The sequence below is a fragment of the Protopterus annectens genome, chromosome 7.part0, assembly GCF_019279795.1.
Source record: "Protopterus annectens isolate FY-2018-M chromosome 7.part0, PAN1.0, whole genome shotgun sequence".
NCBI lineage: Eukaryota > Metazoa > Chordata > Ceratodontiformes > Protopteridae > Protopterus > Protopterus annectens.
In genome coordinates this window covers 70725646-70742345 of record NC_056739.1, presented here as the reverse complement: position 1 = coordinate 70742345, position 16700 = coordinate 70725646, and the positions used below count along the sequence as shown (strand labels likewise).

General features: G+C 36.2%; 1 protein-coding gene across 1 annotated transcript in view; it reads left to right on the top strand.

Annotated features, from left to right (window-relative positions):
- ITPR3 (inositol 1,4,5-trisphosphate receptor type 3) overlaps positions 1-16700 on the top strand; it is a 2403054-nt gene that overhangs the window by 1883712 nt on the left and 502642 nt on the right. The window lies entirely within an intron of this gene.

The window sequence follows — 16700 nt, the reverse complement described above, 5'->3', positions numbered from 1 at the left end:
ATCTAGTTCATTTAAAAAAGGCATTTTTATTGCATGTTTTCAAAACTATCATGAGAATGGAGAAGAATAAAGGAAAGTAATATAGCTGATAATGAAGGGAATTGGCATCCCTAGTCAGGCATGTATTTGCAGGTAATAAATGCAACAGAATCAGGAATTAAGACGCAGCTCATTCTTGTAAAAAGTCTGTTGTATCGACCTTTACAGTAAAGAAAATAGCCCATCCAGGTGCATCTTTAGACAAACTGAGAAAATCCCCAACATACTTTTGTCCCCTGATAACAAGTTTTCAGCACAATATATAATGAAACAGTCAAGCTTCTGCCCAGTGTACAAAAGGCTGCCTGTATCTGTGCAGCATTAGGTAAGTTCATTATCACATTTGTTTAGCTATAAGTGAACCTCGGACTGATGCACCACACAAAACCTGACCACATTTAGCTCAAATTTATCTGAATAGTTATAGTGTTATAGGAAGGTTTAGATTTAAAAGGCAGGTTAGGAGCAGGGGCATGGTTAGGGTTGGCATGCATTACTGAGATGGGCAGGGGGGCTCTTATCCCTGTCACTAAAACTGACCCGCATCTCCCATAACACTACCACTACACAAGACAGCTTGGACTCTCACTAAGCGCACACACATGCATTCACACACTAAATCTATCCCTTAACCTAACCCTAAACACTCATAATCATATGCACTTAATCTATCCCCTTACCTAATTACTGCTGTAACCTTAACCCACACACTTTTGCAAACACAGACACACCCACACCCCTACTACATATCCCACTTACCTGACAAAATGTCTGTTCAGTAAAGCAGACATTTGACCAAAAAAACTGTACTTCCCCCTGTCAATCAAAGCAATCATTCAACATATATATATATATATATATATATATACATTTATGTAGTACATATATATATTTATATATATATATATATATATATATATATATATATATGTATATAGATACGCACACATTTACTTGGGGTAAAGAAGTTGAAACAGTTACAATCAGAGCAGATTTACAACATAATTATATGAATGTGAATAACATGTTGTAGGTGAAATTGTGGGTGAACACTGATATCTACAATGTATATATTTTGTTGAAACAAAGAACGGAAATGGTAATATAGTCATGAGAAAGGCTACAGTTTGTTAAGGTACAGGTGTGTTTGATGAAGGGCCGGGGAGAGGAAGTAGAATAGTATATAGTATATAGAATATATTAGTAAGTGTATACGAGGGGGAAGGTAAAGTGAAATGAAGATTCACCCTCCCCAGTATGACTAGCCTATCACTCCTTGAAAAAGGAGGTGGGGTCTAAGGGTAGGTCTGGCAAGGAGTAAATGGCAACATGGTCCATTCAACTTTTACATTTCATGATTCTGTGATAAGATAAGCAAACACAGGAGGTGACACTACAAAGTGTAAGAGGTAAAAGGTTAGAAATGTGAAGAAAGATAAGACTAGGGTTACCTGGAGTGAATAAACAATGACAGCTCCATTTGTCCAAAAGATGTGATTTTAATAAGGCTTTAAAGTGTTGTGACTGTTTATTTCATGGATAGACGCTAGAAATGTAGTGGGAGTAGACAGCATTGCCATGAAAGTTGTTGACTGGTGTAACATGCAACAGAAAGTTTTCAGAGGACCTGACTGTATGGTACCATGTCATGATGGAAGCCAGAAATGGGCATTTTTCATGGTTATGTAAGATTATTTGGGCCAGTTTCAGCTATAAAAGTTTTTAGAAGTTGGGCTATGCAAACCAATTAAGTTGCCTGATTGCAATACAATTGTGGATGTGAGTGGGTGAATTAATGTCAGGTTCCACAATTTTCTAATAGGTCTGTTCAAGTTTAGTTAGTTAAGCTGATTGTAAGTTGGTAAAGTAAGAGCCAGCATGTGACAATGTAGGTAGAAGGAGGGCAGATGTTGTGCATTTCTTGTGGAGACTGTCAAGAATAGCATACCTAGTTTCTGATTTTGTTTTAGTCACCTGCTGAACACGAAGATCAAGTTTTTAGGATTTCATAGACTGAGTGTCCAAGTAGTTTGGTGAGTGTGATATGTTTCTATTATGATACCATTTCAGGATATTAGATGAGAGGTAGTTTTGCCATCTCTGTAGGTTTTAGAGGTGAATACAATGAGTTTTTTATGATTTGTTTTTTACATTAAAGACTAGGTTGGCGTACCTTGAGTGTTTCTTACAAAGAACTAAACTTCCCTACAAAGTGGTAAGATGAAAACATTTCTGCATGCTGTTTTACCAAACTGGCTTTAACATTTTAGTATACAGCGCAGAATGATTGCACATGTTTTGCTGAAGTACCCTTCAAACAGTTGATTGGGCCTGTAGCAGAGGACTGACATGGCACTGTCTCAGCTTCCTGCACCAGTATAGTGCATTATAGTCTTCGAGGGGTATCAAATGGCACAACTCTCCATTGTGCTAAAAGTTAGGCCAGGAGATTAGTGCTATGATCTGAGAACTCTGTTCACCCCTCTCACATTTTGAACCTTAGTAAGACTCTCTATCCTTAAACCAGAGCCAAGAATGGATAAAAGTCAGAAATGGATTATAAAATCATCAGAAACAGCATTGATTTGAAACCATTATCTTTCAGTCCTAGAGTAACTGGAGGAGTATCCAGGCACCTTGGTGGACAATCCCATCTGGCTTTATGTCAGCAGTATTGAGTAATTATATGAATGCCTGTATAATTAGCTGTCTACATCATGCCAGCTATAAAAAAAGATACTTCCTTAGCATGCTCTAGTCCAAGAATTAAAACTGATATGAATGCAACCTGATTGTCTCTAATTCATTTTTTTATTTTAGTATTGCCATATTTATTAGAAAATTGGTTCCACTATAAAGTTGAGAACCTTAAAATAAAGAACATGCATATTGTATGCATGTGTTTCTGTATTTACTTTTTCCTCTGCACTCATGGTGGTGAGGTTGGAAGTAGACAGATTCCTGTGCTTGTTAATTTTATATATATATATATATATATATATATATATATATATATATATATATATAATATTTGAAGGCTGTCAGATTGTTTGCTTTATTCAGTATATGTTGGTTTTAGTAAGAAAACCACTTTTCCTGACATTTTGTTTCACCACTTTTCCTGACATTTTGTTTCACCATACTGGTCAAAGCTCTTTCTTTTAATTAACTTTATTTTCTCTGGCATTACTAGGGATATCCATTGTACTGCACGGTGTTTAGTACTATTAAACAGACTTTTCCAAAGCTCATTTTTTGTTCCTTTCCTTCCACTGTTCTTACAACAGAAGGTTATTTTTTGGCAGGCTTTGACATTTTATTGGTTGTAATTTGATTCTAATGTGTAGGCAGGGTCTTTTTCTTTACCTTTTGACATTTCAAGTCATTATACTTTTTAAGATTGAATCAGTTCCTTGAACTTCCTGTTTCTTGTGTCAAATTTTGCTTTTAGAAATAACTTTTATACATTTTAAACTTGAGTACTTGTAGAAACTGCTTTTTTAAATGTTGAACTTGGGTGTTGATTTAACACTAAATTGGTATATTAATTTGAGTTTAACACCTGTATGAAGTTATCACTGAAGGCAAAGGAAAACGTGCATTAATATAAAAAAAAATGTTAATGTTTCCAGTTACATGCATTATACATTACATGTATTCTTTGTTAGAACTATCATCAGCCCAGCAGTACATAAATTGTTCAATTCCTGTCTTTCCTTAAACCTCATTCCTCCATCTGAACTTGCATATATTTTTTCCACAAATTCCATTTATTTATGTGTAATTTGCTCCTTCCCTTTTCTAAAGGCCTTACTTTAGTACTTTTCAATCTGTTACAATATTCAGTACTTCAAATACAGTTGGTTTAGACTTTAAGTTCCATTTTCTAGTAATTGCTTTTTTTTGGCAGCCATCAGAATTAAACTTAACAAGACCTTTCTATGTGTAGGCAATTCAAATTCTGTGCCACAGCTCAAAAGAATTATGTCCTTAGCTACAGCCATTTTCTCACCCAGTATTTCTGACAGAGTACTCTGTAGGGGATTTTTATAATCTGCCAACATGTTACACCCCCAAAACAGATGTTCCCAGTTACCTCTTTCTTCTCTATCACATCTCCAACATTTATTTATTTTACATTTGTTTACCGGGATAGTCCGTCTGGGTGGGACCCCGTTTTCATCAGAGGCCCGGGAGAAAAGCGCCAAAAAACTTATAGTGTATATTTAGAAAAGATTAACAGACATATTTAAGAAGAATACAAGAATTGTACATCAGATTATACAATAAGCACTTTACATAGGTAAAAGACAGTACTTTTCACATATATTTATGTAAAAATATATATATATTTTTTTCATGGTGGGTGTAGATGTTGATGTATGCATAGGTGTAGCAATAGCATAGCATAGTGAATAATGAACATAGTAGTTGTTTTTTTCCTTAGTCAAAATAGCTGGTAGGTGCTGTTAGCTCTGTTGCTGAAAGTTAATAAAGGGCGGTGGATATATGGGTGATGGAACAGAAAAGTGAGAGAAGAGTCTGGGAGGTGCTTAAGGGAGGTACTTTACAATCTAAATGACGAAAAATTCTTTGGGTTTGCTTGGGGAGTAAAAATACCAATGCAAACATTTCCAAGGAAAAATCTTAAACCTTCTAGACTTTGTTGCACACTTGGGAGCCATGCATATGTCTTCCCATTGTTCCCTTGCAAATTGTTTATCCAATCTCTCTTCCTAATCTTATCTAACCTCCTGTGATTGAGTCTTAGTTATCTTGTAATATTTCATATACCCCACTAACTATCTCCTTTTTAAGAGCAGCTCCTATTCTAGATTCAACTAAAAGTTCTACCAGAGCAGGCTTTTCATTTAGGATTTCCCTGTCCATTTCTCTTTGCCTATACTCTGTCAATCCCTGGTAGGAAAGGCAGTCTCTAGCCTGCAGTTTGAATGAGTTTTTGGCCTCTTCCCATGCTATCACTTTTCCCTCTCTAATTATTTGCCTCCATTACCTTGGTTCCTTTTCCAGGTTTCTGCAGTAAATGCCAGCCCTCTCCTGCCTTTTCTCTGTACCCCTACTTATAGTAATCTCTACTGGCAAACTCTGTTTTCTACATTCTTGTGCTGGCTTAGTTCTTAGAATGCTTTCGGCTACATTATGAATATTATACTTTTTTTAATTTCTCCACATCTTTTGGGTTTCTAATACCATGATGGAAATGGACCCCATTCCTAAGTCAAAGTACAATTAACGTTCGTGAAATTAGTATTGCTTCAATCTTTGACATCAGCCAAAAGTACTGTTCCCAGTACCTGCAGTGTGCCAAGTAATGAATCCTCCTGCAGTTTGTACGGGGTTACATGTATTGGTAACATGTCTAAATACGATTGTAGATTTTTTTTTTATAAGACCCATTGCTCCTACTACTATTAGAACTGTCTGGGTATCTTTCTTCCACATTGCTCTCGTTTTTCTTGCAGATCCTGATGTTTTATGACTTTGTGTCTTTCAGTATGCAAGACAATGTAGTCAATGGGTGTGGTAATTTCAATGACCATTGCTATTTTTGTCTTCTTTTCATGGTCCACTATATCCGGTTTTCTACCATCTATCTTATGAACTGTTGGTAATGGCTGATCCCATGTGATGTAAACTTCATCATTTTCTATGATGCTTTGTGGCTCATGTTTCTAGTGTTTTTCAACCACATCAATACCATAATGTTTGCACAATCCCCAGTGCAACAGTCTTGCCCTGTTTTATGCCTTTCAGTATACAGTCCTTCTGCCATTAGTATGTCACAACCAGCAACGACTTGTGCGACTGTTTATAATTCGGTTTTACAAAATCTACATTTGTCTATTTCTCCCAGATGTTCAATGGACTTTGTAAACCAGTGTGTATGTAGCCCACTGTCTTTGGATGCCAATATTAACCTTTCATCTCTTGGTTTGAATTCTCCTCTCCTTAACCATTCCTGTGTTCATTCCTGATCAACATGAGGTTCTTCCAGAAGTTTTCTATACTATAGCTATATTTATGCATTCTCCACATTGCTTGACTTCTCCTCTGGTCCTTCACCTTAAATTCTTTTTTTGTTTTTCTTTTTTGGCACATTCAGTTGCTGCCTGATTTTTATCTACTTCTGGTTTGATTTCCATTCCTGCTTGATGCCAATATGCTTCTGCTAGATTAAGCAGAAAAGTCATCTTAGATTTATTCTCCTCATGTTTCAAAAGGGTCTTGTGAGGTCAGCAGATATGTGTGGAGTCCCACGATTGCAGATCTATACACATAATCAGTTTCAAGGAGGCCCATCCCTCCTTTGGAATGGGGACTATATAATCTTGGTATGCACTGATTTTTATGAATCATTTGGTGAGCAAGAAGCATCCTTCTTGTTTTCCTATCTAATCTATCCAGCACGTTTTGGGGCCAGTCACTTATTCCAAAACTGTAAGTTAGGACAGGAAGAGCAAATTGGTTTATAGCTTGAACTTTGTTCCTAGATGTCAACTCTGTTTTCAGGACTAATTTAAGTCTTCTAAACTATTCCTTACTAAGTTTTATTCACATTTGTTTATGTCTTATTGTTGATATTTCATCAATTCCCAAATATTTGTACACTCCCTCTTGCTCAAGTTTTTTATATCACATTTTTGTCCCAAACTGATGTTTTCCTGATGCTGCAGTTTTCCTGCTTTAAAGGTTGCTTTTGCACATTTATCAAGACGAAATGACATTCTTCTATCAAGTTTTGACAACTTGCAAGTTGTACTTTCACTTCCTCATCTGATGAGCTATACAGTTTTTAGTCATCGACAAAGAGAAGATAAGAAGTCTTTACACTTTGTTGTTTTCTAGTAGCCAAATTATAGCCATGGCCTAAGCTGTTAAGTAGACAGCTTAATGGATTAAGGGCAAGGCAGAATAGCAACGGTGACAAAGAGTCACCCTGGAATATCCCCCTTTGAATTTTTATCCTTGGGGATAATAATTTGTCCTTTATGATGGCTTAATTGCAAAGTGGTCTGCTACTGTATCATGGTCACTGTAATGTAGTCGATCATTGTAGGGCGTATCATATACATTTTTAAGCACTCTTTTATCCATGAATGAGGGATACTATTTAATGCTGCATTTTTTTGTAATCAATCCATGTCATACTTAGATTCTTCCCCTTTTTACAGTTCTCCACTATGACTTCATTTAACAACAAATGGTCCTTTGTTCCATATGACTTCATTTATTGTCCTTTTGTTCTACTGCCATAATTGAGTTTTCTTCTAAATGACTATAAAAACTGTTGGCCTCAATTTCCTTGTATAGTTTATACAAAGGCAAGTTATTGGTCTATAATTATTAGGGTAGCTTGCAGGTTCACTGCTAAGTAGGAGCATTGTTTTTCCTGTTGTTAGCCAGGTTGGTGTCTGTTCATGGTGCACATATAAATAGCTCTTACTCATGGTTAAATCTTCGTGCAAAGATGTTAATACTTTTAACCCAAAGTTAGGTACTGCATCTGGGCCTGTTGTTTTCCAATTAGAGGCTTTTTTAACTTTGTTTCAATCTCTCTGGATTTTACTTCATCCATTTCATATCCTGTACCTTTAAACTTCTTTCTTTTACTTTTTCTATCCATTTAGCATCTTTGTTATATTCCACAGGATCTTCGTAGATACTTCTTCAAAATGTATCTATTTCTTCTTTTTTGGTGATCTTTCTATTCCTTTTACCTTATTCTCCAATTCCCTATAAAACTTTTTTTGTGTTATAAGTAAATTTTGTACTTTTCCTTTATATTTATCTGCATATCTTCTACGTTTTCCCACCTGTGCTGAGATTTTTAGTTTATTTGCGATAGTGCATGATAGTTCCTGGTCTTTTCTAATACTGCACATTGCTTTTATTACGTCTATCTTTCTTAGTATGTTTGTTGATCTGTTCCCTCTTCTGTATTCTTATAACAGTGACACTTCATGTCTTAATTGCTTTATAGAGTTCTCTATTCGATACTTCCATGATGGTATTCAATTTTTTCCCTTCCTTTCTCTCACTACCCTGTGTTCTTTTACTCTTTATGGCTGTTGTTATTCTCCTTAAGGATCTGCATACAAAATGCAACTCTCTCCTTGTTTCTTGAATTTCCTCCCAGCTTCTTCATCACCCCTTTAAATTATAATTTTCTGCTTATGTTATGTATATGAGCCTTAACTGCATAACTCTAAAACACCCCAATCAAATCAGGTAATTCTAAACCACATTGTTCTATTGGAAGGATCAACTCTTTTTAACTGGTAGCTAGGAAAGCAACATTGTCTCTTTTTTTACTTCATTACCTTGCACTTTTATCTTAGTGTTTATTGATGCATGGTCTGAAATATTTATTGAATGTGTGTAGAAGCTTTCAATTAAATGCACATGTTCCTGTGAAATATAATTTCTGACTAGTCTAGTATAGTTATTGTACCTTGGAAAATAATATGGAAATTGACTGCCAGTTCCTTCTACTGAATACTACTGAATTTATGTCTTCTGTACCAAATATTTCCATAAATTTCTTTAGAAATCTACCCTCCTTTGTTATATTATGTTCATGGTGCACATATAAATAGCTCTTACTCATGGCTAAATCTTTGTGCAAAGATGTTAATACTTTTAACCCAAAGTTAGGTACTGCATCTGGGCCTGTGGTTTTCCAATTAGAGGCTTTTTTAACTTTGTTTCAATCTCTCTGGATTTTACTTCATCCATTTCATATCCTGTACCTTTAAACTTCTTTCTTTTACTTTTTCTATCCATTTAGCATCTTTGTTATGTTCCACAGGATCTTCGTAGATACTTCTTCAAAATGTATTGTTATATTTTCCCTTCTAGGTCCCCTAGATACATCCTCACACTCGCAAATTGGGTTTTGCTCCCCACCTTCCAATAATAGTCTTTGCTGAAAGTTGATTAATTCTCCCCAAATTTCCTTGAACTCCTTAATACATACCAGAGTAGTCTTTTCCTTTGCCAGTGGTGACTTACTACCATAAATCTACCAGTTTTATCATTTTCCCTCTGTTCTCTCAGTATTGGAGATCTTATAGCAGTGAGTAAAATTACTCCCCTGTTTCCTTTGTCATAGATATTCTACTGAATCTCCATCCTAAAATCATTTCTTTATCAAATTCACATGCTCATTTTTTTCCCGAATGTGTCTCCTGCAGCATTGCTATTTGCAGTATGTGTTTCTTAATGTAATTCAGTACTCTTACATTTTTGCCTATATCTGTTAGGCATTTACATTCCAAGATAATATGTAGTATAGACATTATGATAAGTTATTGTTCCCACCTGTCATACATGAGAGCTTTCCTGAATGTGTATTTACAACTTTTATGTTACATGCACACACTAATGGTGCCAGGCTGATCTCCATTTGAACCTATGCCACGTTTTTCAGGACTTTTTGAATTAATGAAAACCTTCAAGCAAAAAATTAAATACATTTTGAGAATAACCCGTAACCTATTAATTTAGAACAGACACACAGAACTATGTACATCTTCAAAAAATAAAGTTTAACCTTCTAGATAGGAACAGTTGCCTCAAATTTACAGCTGGACACACAGGCAATACCTTACCAAAAATGAAGGCTACCCATGCTAAAGCTTATTTATTTATTTATTTATTTATTTATTTATTACATTTGTTAACTGGGTTATGTCTGACTGGACCAGAAGCCCGTTTTCAGCGGAGGTCTGGGGAGAAAAACTCCACAAGCAGTAACAAAACTTACAATAATTATAATTAATATAATGCAGTAGACAGTATAGAATACAAACAATAGTACACAAGTGTACAGAGTCTGCAAGCTTATACAGAAATGCTAATTACAAAGACAGCGTGCACTAAATAAAATCAGAGACGGTATGTATATGTATAACAGTGATGAAAAGGCATGGAGTCAGTTACTATGCACAGAAAGTCTGGAATCAAAAAATTCTGTCCATCAAATAAAAAAAAGAGTGCAAGCTGTTAGGGGACAGCAGAGTTAGAGAAGAGATGGAGGGAGTATAGGTGAAGGTAAAGTAGGCTAAGGTATGGGAGGTAGAAGAATTAGCCTGGTGAATAACAAGAGCAAAGCCAGTGTTTGGCTAGGTAATTTTTTAGTTGTTTGAACTCATGGTGGTGAGGATTTTGTGTGATGGACTGTGGAAGAGTGTTCCACAATTTGGTATTCTTGTGGGAGTAAAGGGAGTCACTATGGTAGTTGTGGGAGTGGGGTACCTTTAGCATTAGCTTGTTGGAGGATCTGAGGGACCAGGTAATGGTACTAGATTGGACAAGGTTAGAGAGAGCGGGGCAGTTACCGGGTTGGTAGATTATTTTGTGGGCCATAGTCATTTGGTTATGTGATAAAAGATTAAGGGCTTCTAGCCAGTTGAGCTGGGAGAGGGCAGTGCAATGCTGAGTCTTGTATGGCTGATTAGTAGCAAGCTTGGTGATTTTGTTGTAGCAGGATCCAGGGTTATTGAGCTCAGACTTACCTAGGTTTGTGAATATTTGAGAGAGATCCCTATAGGAAGGTGGGAAGCAGGTGTGACTGTGCAGTGGCTAGTCTGGCACTCTGAGTGATGTATGGTTTAGCCCTATAGAGGGTGCCAAGTTTGGCATGTACTTTCCTGATGGTCAAAGAGATATGCTTGTCAAATTTTAGATTCTCGTCTATTGTAACATCTAGCAGTTTAACCTGGCTAATGGGTTGTATTATGGTTCCATTAGAGGACAGACAGGATTGTGAGAGGGAACTCTCCAGGTTTGGATAATTTGTTTCTGAAGGCAATAATCTTAGTTTTGGTTGGGCTAAGTATGAGTTGATGTGCCTCAGGGTATTTTTCTATGTCCTGAAAGGAAGATTGCATTTTTATTTGAAGTTCTTGAGGTGAGGGAGCTGAGCATATAAGTGTGGAGTCATAGGCGCTCTGGACAATGTGAGCCAGTTGAGTTGCTGAGCTGAGATTGTTAGTAAATATGGTAAAGAGGAGGGGGCCAACAAATGGAGCCTTGGGGTACACCAACTGAGATGGGGAGTAGGGGGAGAGACTGTTATCCCATTTAGTTGCTTGCTGATGGTTGGAAAGGTAACTGTGGAGCCATGTTAGGGATGCAGTAGTGAGGCCATAAGATGAGAGTTTGTCTAGAAGTAGTTGGTGAGAAACAGTGTCAAAGGCTTTAGACATATCAAGAAAGATAGAAGAGACAGAGTGACCTTTGTTTATGAGATTATGAATGGTATTGGTGAAATATATTAGAGCTGTGCTAGTACTATGTTTAGGTCTAAAGCCATGCTGAGAGCTAGACAGCAGGTTGAGACTAAGTAGGTGGTGTAAGAGTTGTTTGTGGATGCATTTTTCTAATATTTTTGCAAGGGGGGAGAGGATGACAATGGGACGGTAGTTGGTTAGCTCCTAGGAGGGTCTGCCTTTGCAGAGGGGAATGATGTGAGATACTTTCCAGAGAGGAGGGATGTACTGTTCTGTAATGGAATGATTAATCTAGATAGAAATGGAGTAGGCTATAGAAGGTGCTGAAACCTTTAGAAATTTATTAGGAAGTTAGTCAGCTGCAAGACAGCAGGGTTTTAGCTTGTTGAGGAGTTTTTTTTGTAGGTGGTTTGAATGGTATTAAAAGTAAGAAGGTTGGGGTAGTCTGGGGTAGGAGTGGGAATAGTAAGTGGGTAGGTGCTCTGGGTACCTAGCAAGGTGGTTATGGATTTAATAAAGTGGAAATTGAACTGGGTAGCTATAGGGTCAGTGTTGTTCAGATAGACAGGGGTAGGGGTATGTCTGGGGCTAAGGAGATAGTTAATGCTTTTCCAGAATTTTTGATAGTTGTTCGGGTATTTCTGTTGACTGGCTAGGAAGTGGGTTTGTTTGTCCTTTTTGATTTGTTTCTTAGCAAAGTTTTGAAGCTGTTTATATGCTAAGAGGTTGGCTGAATCTTTGGTAGTCTGTTATGCTGTCTATGGTCTATCTCTGTGTTTAAGTAGCAGGTTGGTGTCATTTGATAACCAAGGTAGTTGCTTGGCTCTTAAGTGAACCTTCCTAGTGGGAGCAAAGTTATTACATATGTTAAGAAAGGTGTTGTTGAAATATTGGACAGCCAGGTCTAGATGGAGGTGTTTAAGTGGTGACCAGTCACACTGTTGAAGTAATGGGTTAAAGATAGAGGGGGAAAATGTTTTGTGCTACATGTGTATTTGTAGGAAATGTTATTTTGTGTGTGTATGTGTTTCATCCTGTGCTCCCATTTACATTAATTAGTGTCTGTTCTTTTCTCATCTCTGTTCCCCTCTCAGATGTTAAAAACAGCTTGTGTGCTTTCAGAAGACATTAGCTTTTAGCCTTAAGAAAAGTGTACTGGCTATCTTTAAAGAAAACTATATTATACACTGCTGTATTAAATGCTTTAAAGTATTAAGGCTGCTATGGAAGCTGTTATTTCTTTTTCACTTGAAGTAATTATAAATTTTATTTTTACTGAACTGTTTGCTCTTGTACTTTTACATTTTTCATTTCCCTCAGTGAAGAATGTTCAGAACTCTCATGATTAATTGCTTGCACCTGCAAACAATTTGTCTACATGGAAACGTAGTCAGCAATAAGAAAAAAAAAACAGCTTAACAACTATGCAGACGCATGAAGGAATCTTTGTTAATTTTACTATGAACAGAACAGAGTGTACAACTGCCTTCAACTGTAGATGTCTTGACTCCCTCACTGAACATTTGCTAAAGAAAAGAAAAAAAAAACAACCTAATATCATTGCATATACAAGAAACTTAGCACGTCTCATGGCATTCATCATTTTGTCTTATTTTTCAAGCCTACTTGCTTACAGAAAACACTTGATTTTAGATTAAGCCAAGGGCATTAATCAAGTCATTCACCTTTGCAAAACTAAGAGAAAATACATCAGCTCTGCATGTAATATAATCAGTGCACTTTTGCACATCACCCCCACCTCAGCACCCCAAGATTAGGGCATATTAGCTTAAACTTGCTTTTGTCTAGCCTTTCTTCTCTTTTTATATTATAACGCCTGTATTTCGTACAACTGAAAAAGTATTTATTTACTTTAATAGCTTTATCACATACAACAGTCACTGAAAAAATTCACCCACCCCCACATTTAAAACACCCCTGACAACATACCACACACAATTGCTTTGCTATATAGCATGCAGTTTATATCATGAAATGTTTTTAATACCTTTGTTGAATTCTCACCTAAGACATAGGCAAATATACATTTAAACAATCCGTGTTAACATTCACAGTTCCAAACATTATACATCACATATATGCATTTATATAGTTATCATAAATCCAATATTATGTAAATTGCTCAATTCCCACCTTCCCTTAAACCTCACTCCTCCTCCAAAACATTATTCTGCATGTATTGCTCCCATGATTTCCATTTTTCTATGTAGTGTGCTCCTACCATTTTCCAAAGATCCACTTTCCGATTCTATTATCTGTGTTATATTATTCACTACTTCAGGTACAGTTGGTTTAGACTCTGATTTCTATTTTCTAGCAATTGTTTTTTTCGCAGCCATCAGAATTAAACTTAGCACAGCCTTGTTTTGGCTAGACAATTCATACCCTGTATCTCAGCTGAAAAATCATTTTTTGTAGTTGCACACATTTGCTCATTACAATCCCAAAACATATGTTCCCATTTGCCTCTTTCTTCCCCATCATATTTCCATTTCTCATCTACCTGAGGAAAACATTTTTGGAGTCTGCTTGGAGTAAAAAAAAATACCTATGCAAACACTTACAAGCAAAAATCCTAAAGCTAGTAGATTTGGTTGCTTATTTTGGAGCCATACAGATGTCTTCCCATTATTTCCTTTTGAATTGCTTATCCAGTTTCTCTTCCCATTTTTTCTAACCTCCGCTGATTGATTCTTATAATTATCATGCAATATTTTATATTCTGTTTTAATAATAATTTATTAACATCAGTTTCTGTTCTAGATTCAAATAAAAACTCTATCAGAGCAGGCTTTTCACTTAGGATTCCAATCTCCTGTTCTCTTTTTCTATACTCTGATATGGAAAGCAGTCTCTATCCTGCAGTCCAGATGTCTTTCTGGCCTCATCCCACTCGGTTACCTTTTCTGCTTGAGTTATTTACTTCCAATAGCTTGGTTCCTTTGCTAGGTTTCTCAAGTAAATTCCAGACCCCTCTTTCCTATTTTCTTTACCTCTGCTTAAAGTCATCCCTATCTGCAAAATCTCCTTTCTCTATTCTCATGTTGGCTTACTTCTTAGAATTATTTTTGCTACTTTATGAATATAATATTCTTTAAGGCTGTTATTATTCTCCATAAAGATCTGCATCCAAAATCTCATTTTCTCCTTATTTCTCAAATTATACCCATATTTCATCATCAACCCTTTCCACTTTGAATTATAGCTTTCTGCTTGTGTTATATATGTGAGCCTTAATTGTGTAGCTATAAATTATCCTTTTAAATCAGGTAATCATAAACCATCTTGTTCTGTTGGAAGGATCCACTTAACCCACTTGACCCTTGCCCTCTTCTCCTCCCAGATAAAATCCCTCAACTCTTTATTAATTATTTCCACAACTTCTCCTCTGGTTGATAAAAATATACCCAACCTGTATATAGAACTAAAGGGACTAAAAACATTCTCACTGCTTGTATCTTTGCTGTCCATATCCACAAACAAGAGCTTCCAGTTTCTCAAGCTTTTTTGTGTTATCTTTTGTTTGGTATCTTCCCACAATTCCTTATCTGCTGTAACAGAATACTTTTTAATCTATACTCCCAAATATTTAATTTTATTGTGTCTCCATAAATATGGATATTGTTGAACCAGTTCATGAGTGGGTACATAGTTTACAGCTTTAGCTTTTCTTTTGTCAGCATTAATTTTATATCCCAAAAAACTTGAAACTGTTTGAGTGTTCCACAACACTGAGATGTCCTTTTCTGGTTTTATCAAGTACAAAATAATATCGTCTGCAATAGAGACAACTTTTTTTGATTACCATACCAGTTATATATTTGAATTTCTGAGTCCCTTATTTTCTTTGCTAGTGGCTCTAAATATAATGCAAATAATGAAGGGGAAAGAGGACACCTCTGCCTGATTCCTGTATGCTGACACAGCTTATCTTTGAAGAACCCTCCCACTTTAATTCTTTCCTTGGGTCCCTCATATATCCTCCTGATTATCCTTATTATTTTATCAGAGAAAGCAAATGTTTCCGTTGTCCTCCTCATAAAATCCCAGCTTACTGTATCAAATGCTTCCTTTGCATCAAGACTCACCAACAACGTTATTTTCTTACATTTTGCTTCCATCTGGATCATCATTGTTCTATTAATGGTGTCAAATGTTTGCCTTCACCTCCAGAAAATCACATTGATCCATATCTGTTAATTCTGACATCAACTCTGCCATTCTTTTAGCTATTATAGACATACCCACTTTATAATCTTGGTTTAAAATTGAAATGGGTTTATATGAATCTTTCTTCCATCTTATAAATATTGCTGAGATCCATAACTCATTACATATTTAGACAGCTACAGTAATCTTATAGGTTCATAGGTTATCGTTCTATGATCCCTTTTAAGCCTAGCCAAGCTTACCCCAAATTTAACAAAATATTACTGATGTGTCAATACCCCATGGAATTTTACAGTTACAATATAGGGTTGTACACACACAAAGCAGTTTATATCATCCCAGATGGGCTGTAGCAGAGCTTTGTCTTGGACTTTTGGATGCGAACCTGGTGGGAGCAGTCCTATTAATTAAGGGTATCCTCAATAAAAATGTTTTGTTGAGTTTGTCCCCTTTTAAAAAGTGTTATGAGCACATGGATGTACGATGTAGCAATAAGCTGGCTTTTGAATAGTCTTGAAATTAGGTGTGAATTTTACGAACAGGTAGAGTTGCATTAAGGCAATGTTTGCATGCAGTTAATCTGGTGAACAAGGCAATAAGTGACATATGGGGTGTTACTAGAGGAAAAGCAGTTGGTGAGGCCAAGATCAAAGAAGATAGTGCCCCTGGTGATGGTAGTGATTTAATTTGCATTAGTCAATTGGTATGCACAAAGTCAAGGAATCTCTGGATCTATTTGTTGATGGATAGGTTATCCAGTTGATTGAAGGGGGTTGGGGGTTGGCATAATGGTTAAGGTATCTACTTCAGAGAGACAAGATACAGGGTTTGATTCTTACCTTTGGGTTAGGAAATTTGGCTACGTTTAAAATGGCTCATAAGAGCAGATGACGTAGTACTAATTATGAACCTAGTGTTTCCTATAGCAAAGGTAAGCTTCTGTTGCAGCTCTTCAGATTAACTTAGATAATTAGATAATCAGTATGCTCAAAAGGGGACATGAAAGGAAATCAAAATCTAAACCAAGAGTAACTGAAGCACTGAATATTCTAAAGGAGATAAAAGAAATGGATATGGATTTTCAAAAAAAGGGAAGGCATAAATTATATAGATACAAATGAAATTTGTAGGAATGATACATGCAGAACAGGAGGAGGAGTGAAATTTATAGGAATGCAGGAATTGAGCAATTTATGTAATGTTGGAGTCAATGAT